Genomic DNA, 9,581 nt, shown 5'->3' on the forward strand with positions numbered 1-9,581 from the left:
GTTATGCGTCGTTAATAGAGTGACGCATAACCATCATGCGTCGTTATTTAGTGACGCATAAGTATTATGCGTCGTTATTTAGTGACGCATAAGTATTATGCGTCTTTATTTAGTGACGCATAAGCATTATACGTTTTTCCCTAGCGACGCATAATACTTATGCGTCTTCCGTCGGGTTTTAAAACAGGCAGAAGGCTTCGCAGCACAGAGCAGAAGCCGCGACCCAAGCGACGAATCCGAGCAATTTCCGACGAATCCCAGCAATTTCCGGCGAATTTCCACCATTTTGCAATCATATTCCGGTAATTGTTCTTCAATCCCAGCAATCACTATTATTGAGAAGACCTTGAAATCGGCACATTGTCGCACATGATGTCGAATCAACACAACAATCATTGCCGATGAAAAGTTAGCATGATCTTTGTTAGCACGATGGCCTACACAAGTATGCCGATTCTTCCACTTCCTAACTTCCCACATATCGTCATGCGACCTTTGTGTAACTGAAACCTCCCACTTACATTCCCTCGCCATTTCAGCGTCGGTGGTGCTGATGATGCCTGCCCCTGTTGCTGTCGTTCCTGCTGGAAATTTGCATACCGCATGACACCTTCTTAATTTGCTCTCGACGACCTTACATTGTTTTTCATTCCATAAACTCCACATAATTATAGCAGTCTTCACATGTAGCTTGGAATCAAATTTTGTTCCCAACACTATCCGATGCGGCTCGTTCTCATCCCAATACAAAAGGCTGTGTTCATTATCAACAACATCATCAGATACTCCAGACGGACGACTTGGTAATTCACGAAAGAATCTAAACCCCCTAGGATTGTATTCCGGAAGTGGTTGTTCACCTTGCATAACAGGTTTACATGGTAGTTTATCATCAGAACTACCATCAACATCAACATCATCAGCACCATCACAATCATTGAGATCGAGGTCTGGCTCTGTCTCAGATAGTGGCCTTGGCTCATCAAGATCATCTGCAACATTTACCTCATCATTCAATCCAACACCAACAGCAGCAACATCTACAACATCTCTCTGCTCATTCATACTACGATCAAAGCTCATATGCTCCACCCTCTCAGATGATCCAATACCACAGTCAAAGCTCATTTGTTCAACCCTCGCAGATGATCCAATACCATAATTAACAACTGGTGGGATTTCTGAACTCCACACAGGTGAATACTCAACAAATAATTCAATACACCCACTTGAATTTTGAGCATTATTGAACATAAAAATCACACTTTCATCATTGCAAATCACAGAACATGTATAACTCATATCGGAAGCAAAGACTATACATTGTCTCAATAATAATTCAATTGTGTGTTGGTTCATATCTATTCTCATCGCATCACAGATCATTGCTACCAATTCAGAATAGGAAACACATGAATTTAATATGATGGAGCTCCTCGCACTAGGTGGTTCATAACCAATACCCATATGTGGTAGTTGAACTATTCTACCACCCCAATACAAACTCACAAATACTTGCATGATTTCTGCATCAAAAACATTTAAAACAACAACAATTATGGACATTTTTCCTACAAGCCCTAATTTTATAAATTGGATAAAACTAACAAATGAAAGCAAAATAAATATGAAGAATGATGAATGTAGCTAAATTGATGAACAAATTACCGGATCTTATGGAGATAACACTGGAAATCGCCGGAAACCCGAGAGAGGAAATGAAAATGTATTTTGTGCGCTGCTTCTGTCTGCTGTGTGTTAAAAGCTGACTGAAAGACGCATAAGGGTTATGCGTCATTAGGGTAAGACGCATAAGGGCTATGCGTCTTTAAACGACGCATAACTCTTGTGCGTCATTAGCGAAAGACGCAGAAGGGTTATGCGTTTCATTAATAACGACTCACTTCCCCATTTAGAATACATCTAATCTCCTTCATTAAAGTGGAATTCCATTAGTGGAGTATGAACAAAAATAGAAAGAAGTCGCCGTTGATCTCGAATTATTCGAATTTTAAGCGGAGCTCTCGCCCTGAGCGATTGATGTTCTACGAGGACGGATCGTGGGTGGATTATTCGGAGGAAGTGGCGGAGTTGTTGAAATTAGGGGTTGCCTAGGGGAGGCCGATGGTTGAGGCTCAAGTCCTAGGGTACAGCTGTTTTTTTGACTTGTACCGCATGCTTGAGATTGATTTGGAGTCCGGTAATCAGAGGTCCATCGCTTGGATTGATGCTGATGGTAAGTGTTTTTTCCCAAAAACAATTATCAACACTCGTGGAAATGATCGTGAGGGGGAATTGGTCGACGGCGATCAGAATTGAGCCAAGATTGAGATTGATATAAAAATTGTTGAGAATTCAGGGAATCACGAGGGTGTGAATTTGAGTAAGAGGGGGAGAACCGAGAATGTACAGAAGGGGAAAGTGGAGGAGAGTTTTAGTGGCACCGATGCCAAAAGGCTGAAAATTGATGAGAGTGAGTCGCAATCATCGCGATGGTCGAAGGCGAGGAATGTGGCAGCTGGGGAGAAACGGTATGAATTGGTTAGGAATCTGTTCTTACCCGGGTGCTAAGGTTACCTCCATTCATCAATGTGTGCGGAATGGACCCTTGCATAAAGCGCATTCGGAGGTTTTTGCTAAGCAAGTAGAGATCAAGAAACAAGCTAGAGGGGAAAGTAATATGGTTTTTGCGTGGTATGGGGCGTCACCCCACGGCGTGGAGAGCATCTTGATGCATGGTTTTTGGAATCCCTGGCAAGCTATCTCGCTCCCCCGGTCATGGCATTGGAATTCACTTGTCGCCTGTACGATCGCCCCAAAATAGGTCTGTTTCTATGCTTTTCTCATGCTATTATCTTTGTAAATCTTTTGGTAGATGAGCTGGAAGTATCTATTTGTTTGTTCACGTATAGCCTTATTATCTGTTTTTGGGATTTGTTTGTTTTCTTGTAACCTTTTTGGTTTGAATGGACAGTGCAATGTTGGCTGAGGTGGATGAGAATGGTGAGAAACATGTCATATTGTGTAGAGTGATATTGGGAAGATGCGAGAAGGTTGAAGTAGGGTCGCTTCAGTCGTATCCATCAAGTGCGGAGTTTGATACTGGTGTTGATGATTTAGACAAGTCCTAGGTGGTATACAGTGTGGCATGGAAACATGAACACTCATATTCTACCAGAATGTGTGGTCAGCTACCGGCCTGTAAATATAAAAGGTTGTAATAGATTTTCTACAGATATTGACTTTACTCAAATTAATGTATACCTTCCAAACTAAATTGCATTTGATGACTATGTTAATAGGGTTCCCAAGCATGGGGCTCCTCATCCGTCAACATTTATTGCAAAGCTATTGAACAAGCTGAGAGGTTCGCTTGCTTTGCCACAGTTTGGCGAATTGCAAACTTCACGGGAGTTGTGTAAGGTGAGATTTTGATTCCCTCTATATGATGCTATAGAATTAGTTAGGTTTAATACATAGTTTACACATTAAGTATTTAACCTTCCTTTTTGCAGGAAGGGAAGTTGAGAAAAGATTTTTTCATGAAAAAAATACGATCACTTGTTGCAGATGATGTGCTGCGCTCTGCAATTCAAGAAATTCGTGGCTGAGAATAAGCTTTTATACTTGTATGTTTGTAGTTGTCACTACAGGATTAGGGTTTTTTTTTTCATCAAATCACATTCAAATTTCAAATTGGGAATCATGTCTGGATCTTTTGAGAAACCTAATCAAATTAGGAAGCTAGTTTGATGTGGACTAAATATTTATTATTACTTTGGTGTCTCTCTAATCTCTACTGGTAGAAATTAGAGATAGATTTTACCTAGAGTTTGAACAGTTTCTACAACCTTTGCTATTTATCTTATTATACTGCATGCTTTTGTTCAGCATTACCTTCTATTTGTTCTTTTTCTTTTTTTCCACTTTTCCTATTTAATGTTATGTTTCGACAAGTGGGCTCGGCTCCTCTTGCCACTCATAAAAGTTTATGAAATTAGTAATTCATAAAAAAGGCTTTATTAATTATTACTGAATCTAAACTCGTAACATAGTCTTTATGTGGTGGTCATTTGTAAACACGTTAACTTGTCATGAAAGGATTATTCTTGGAGACGTGCTTTTCCATCGTATTAGCCCATACAGTATTTTGTTCTGTATAATAAAAATTTAATCTGTTGATATCTCGTTAATGAAATCTTTGTTGTCGTGAGTATTAAGTATGTCCATCCGAAGTTTGAATAAGGAATTGGAAGTATTGAAAAAAAGTTTCATGCTCATCCAAATGAAGTCTATCCATGTTTTATTTTGGCAAATGGTTTTTATTCTGGTAATGCTGAGTGCTTTAGACTTCTCCCTTCTTGGTAAGGGGTGACTTGATTTTCTAGATCATGCAGATAGATCTTATCTTCTATAGGTGTTTTTTTCTTTTGAAATCCTATCTGACTGACTGACTGACTTTTTTTTCCATTACATAGTCATGTTTTTTATACTCCAGTTGGCAAGTTGTATAGGCATAGAGCTGTATGCCTCCTGTACCATCTCCTATACATAGACAACAAAATTGGCATGTTCTTGCCTGTCTAGATGCAAAATTTAATAGCTATGGACATAGTGAATTTGCATTCCACATTGCATCTTTGGTGGACCACAGTTAAGACTTAAGAAAGGAATACAATATATTATTGGCTATTTCTGTCTGGTTAAATCATTATTTTCTTTTTCCTGGCCCTCTAGTTCTGCTATGCTAATATTATGTTTGGGAGTTGTTTTGAGGTAATCACATTAGTTCTGCACATTGTAATCGTCCATGAGCTAAAGTTAAGGCCCATCACACCGTGGACTTGCACAAGACCTTTCGACTTGGTGTTGTCTACTTAACCCTCTATTAATTTAGTAATCAATTGTAGTTGTACACAATATTTATGATTATTAATGATCTCAAATTCAAAAAAGGAACAACTCGTGTAATGTTCTTTTTCCAGAAAGTAAAAGAAATTTCACCTATGGTCTCCTAGACGCACCTAGGCTTCCAGACACCTAATCTCGTAGGCTATTCCAAAAATACGGCTGGGCCCTGGACCAAATTTTCGAACATCGTTTGCTGGTACATTGTTTGAATTCCTCTAATGTTCTTAGAAAAGCATTAATCAACTCAAGAGATTTTCATATGTAGGCTATAGTTTTCTGTTTTTAATCCTCGGTGAAGACTGCTTGATGTTCTCGATCTTCTCAATTAGATGCTTGAAAATCTTCAGCTATAATACATTTTTAGTAAATTTTGATCACTACATCTTTTGTTTGAACCCAATTGTTGTTCCATGGTTAATCAGGTTAAAGTAGTTATATCTCTGGAGTAGATGCATACAAGGTTTGGCTGTGACGCAACTTGCAATTGTCTCTTTTCATTTTTGTTATTCTAGTAGGTAAGATCTCTCTGGCCATCAACTCAAAGTAGGATTCACTTTCCAATTTGGTTGGATTTGCCTATTGAGATTAAGAAACTTGAGAGATTTTGAATGTTATGAAGACCACACATATACCCTACGTACTCGGGAGCAGAGTTAGATGACATTTCTAAGATAGAACATGGCTATATTTTGTTAGCATAGCATCAGTTTTGTTGTTGATATTCTCTTGCATAAATGCACAAATGTACAAGTGTTTGCATGTTGCTGTCATGTAATTTCATTTATGTTTAATTTGATTTGATGCTGTGTATCTGTTGTAGTTTATTTGCTTGTAGCCATTTTTTAAAATCAATCGATGATCAGCTACTTGTGGAGCCTTTCTGCACTCTGCTAGACCTAATGATTTTCCCTAGGCGAGTCAGATGGAAGAACTGATGTGAAGAGCTGGTGTATTTTAAGGTAGTAATTCTCACTGAGCTTTCACTTTGTTAGTTATTTGACTAAAGTCCCAATTTGGTCATTAACATATTGCATTTTTTTAATTTTGGTCCAAAATATTATCTTTTGAATTATTCGGTCTCTCACATTTGAAATCGGATCACATTTGGTCCATTTTGGACGGTTCCATCAAATTTTTGACGGTTTTATTTACCGGGTCACAAATCCGTCACTAACTGGGAGAAACTGATCCGTCACTAATCCGTCACAAATTTGGTGAAATATTTTAATATAATCACAAATTATTTGACTGAAAATTCATTTTTTTGAGTGTTGTCGGGAACATTCAAAGAATATTAAATTTGGTGAAATATTTTAATATAATCACAAATTCATTGCCCGATCTTTCGCCCTCTCTTCGGCATCAACAACCTTTATCCACCATATGCACCTCCGTAGGGCGCCGGCGGCGAAGAACCGTCAAAATAACCACCTCCGCCGCCATAATTGGAATAGCCATTATTGTAATTATACATACGATAAGAAGTGTTTGAGTTGTGATTGATGGGATAATTAGGATTGGGATAGTATGAGGAAGAAGATTCACCCATATACATAGTTTCCGGATTCATCGGGCGCTGCGTGTACACCACAGACGGCGCCGTATGCTTCTTCATGTAATTCACATTCATAAAGCCACCGCCGCCGTTGGGGATATTCAGATTGAGATTCTCATAGCCCGGGAAATAGCCTCTAGCGCCGTAGGGGAGCTGCTCCTGCTGCTGGTGGAGGTGGTGCGGCTGCGAGATGAAGTCATTGTGATGCAGCGAGTCCAAGTCGGAGCCGCGGCCGCCTCCGCCGTCGTCTTCGTCCTCCGAATTGTCGGAATGGAAGTGCAGATGGGAGCCGGAGTCGGAGCGGGAAGGGAGGTGGTGGTGAATTTTATCCGGCGGCGAGGCGGAGGGAGAATCCCTCTTTCTGTGCGCCGGGAGGTTGAGAACCGGCGAGGGCAGGGAGTGGAAGGAGGCGTCGAGATCCTGACTGAAGAAGTGGTCGAGAGAGACGCCGACCTCCTTGAGGGAGTGGAGATAAGCCATGTGAGCCTCGGCGAAGGCGAAACGCTGCCGTACGGCTTCGTCGAGGAAGCTGCAGCGCTCCCTGCATAGAAGCACCGCCAGAGAATCGTCGGGCTTGGAGGTGGCGCAGCCCATGGATTGGTGAGTGGATTTGAGACTAAAAAAAGGAGAAATTGGAGGTAAAATCAGGTGATTTTGATTAAAGCATGGTTGATGAGGGAGAAATTTAGGGTTGGGGGAAAAGGGGAAAGGGAAGGAATCTTTTCTCCTAGTGACGGATTAGTGACAGATTAGTTACGGATTAGTGACGGATCAGTTTCTCCCAATTAATGACGGATTAGTGATGGATTTGTGACCCGGTAATTAAAACTGTCAAATATTTGACGGAACCGTCAAAAATGGACCAAATGTGATCCGATTTCAAATGTGAGGGACCGAATAATTCAAAAGATAATGTTTTGGACCAAAATAAAAAAAACGCAATATGTTAAGGACCATTTTGGGACTTTAGTCTAGTTATTTTCTAATTGACATTTGACCTTGGTATCTAGGTGTGTTAAAGAACATTTCTCATATCATGGACCTATGGGCCGTTGAAGTTACTTTGAGTTCATCCCTGAGAAGAAATATAACAATCAATCCTAGAGTCGTATACTAATCATATATAGTGTTACGCTCGTTGTATATTGATGATGGCTAGTTATCCGCAACTACAATTTACAAATACAGGTGTTATTAAATGTTTGACGTTTCTGGTTTGTGTCTTGAGAGCATTATGTATCCAGTCTACTTTTTGTAAATTTTTGGTGTGGATGGTCTCTCTACTTTGGGTTGATGCTTACAGTTTTGTTGTTTGGATTTATGTTTTGTCTTTGGTCTGAACGCTGGATTTATGATGACTTTGTAGATTTACTTGGAATGGAAAATGAGAGGGAAAAGGGGGAAGAACTAAGCAAACGCTGGATTTATGATGACTTTGTAGATTTACTTGGAATGGAAAATGAGAGGGAAAAGGGGGAAGAACTAAGCATAACTGTCTTACCAATTGAGGGTTGTGTTGTCATAAAAATCAATATTTTGTGAATGAATATGAAGATCAGATTTGTGAAGGGAAAGTGAAATTTTAAGTCAATTTGAAGAGGTGTCTACGTTTTAAAAAGTATGTGCTGGAATACAGAGAAGATCATAAGACGAGAAAGGAAATATGGAGTAGTATATCTTTTATATACGATTAGGTATTCAAGTTTTTTTATTTTTTATTTATTTTGAGCAAATGAATATAAATTGAAGTTCTCTTTTTAATTCAAGGTTTTACATGCCATTTTAAGGTAATTTTATACTGTACTATCTTTTTGCAATTCTACTGAATCTTGAGTTCATTTTTTTTTTCATATGTGAAATTTAATATTTCTAATATGTCATTTTTAGGTTAATATTTATAATTTATCTTATGTAGAATAAATATTCTCAATTTTGGGCTAATATTTATAATGATATTGCATCATTTTTCTTATTATTGAATACCTACCAAGAATTTCCTCAGCTTTTAAGTTTTTTATGTTATTTATTATCTATGCTATACATGTACAAACATTTATTGTGTTTGTGTCTCCGTAGAATTTTCTCTATTTCTAATTTTTTTTTAATTTATGGGTATAAATATTTATTTCATAATGTTTGATTTTGACTGAGAAAAATATTTTACTATTAATTACTTGCACCTCATAACTTATAAGAGCATCCGCAGCGGTGCTCGCTGCGGAGAACGGCTTCCGTGCCGCTGGCACGGCACGCCCCTGTCCGCTGTTGTGCTCTTGCCAAAGGCACGGCTCTACTCGATACATAGAGCACGTCTGTGCCGCTGAGCAGGGCGACATGTCGTGTTTCTATTGGCCATTGGCATTTTTTTAAAATCGAAAATAATACCAAAAATTAATATATATATATATATATATATATATATATATATATATATATATATATATATATATATATATTTTCGGATTCCCAAAAATACAGCAGGTTTTTTGAAATTTTTTTGAAATTTTAAAAAACAAATTTAATCCCAAATTCATCTATAAATACACACATTCATCATCCATTTGGGCAAAATTCGGCCACGAGTAGTGGGTTTTTTTAATTTTATGAATTTAATTATGTAATTTTTAATTTTTAGGATTTAAATTATGTAATTTTTAATTTTTAAGACTTTAATTATGAAATTTTTAATTTTTTTGTAATTTGTAATAGTATTTCGGGTATTTTTAATGCATTTTAATATTGTGGAAATATCTTTATTTAAATTGAATAATAGAATGGTAGGACCCTTGAGCATGTCCTTACGGAAGAACATGATGTGAGTGTTGTGCTCTTGGGAAAGAGCAGAGAGTAAAAAATTAATAAAAGTGGGTCCGGGTCCACATCCGTGCTCTTGCCACAGAGCACGGATGTGAATGCTATAACGGGTTAGAGTAATTTATCGAAATTTTGGACTATGACAGCCTGCCTACAAGTACAATAATTTCAAATTCACACGGTTCAAATATAGCTAGACACAAGTAGAAATTTACCTTACATGTAACACTTATATAATCAAACCATAATTAGTTTTTATTGCAAAAACAAATAATTTAGTAAATAGTAAGTTATTGAATTT

The 9,581-nt window shown here is 37.9% G+C and overlaps 1 pseudogene; it reads left to right on the top strand.

The window, feature by feature from the left end:
- Positions 1-1,962: 1,962 nt before the first annotated feature.
- Positions 1,963-3,611, top strand: LOC121804233 (annotated as a pseudogene).
- The last annotated feature ends 5,970 nt before the right edge of the window (positions 3,612-9,581 follow it).

This window comes from Salvia splendens, chromosome 5, assembly GCF_004379255.2.
Source record: "Salvia splendens isolate huo1 chromosome 5, SspV2, whole genome shotgun sequence".
Taxonomy (NCBI): Eukaryota; Viridiplantae; Streptophyta; class Magnoliopsida; order Lamiales; family Lamiaceae; genus Salvia; species Salvia splendens.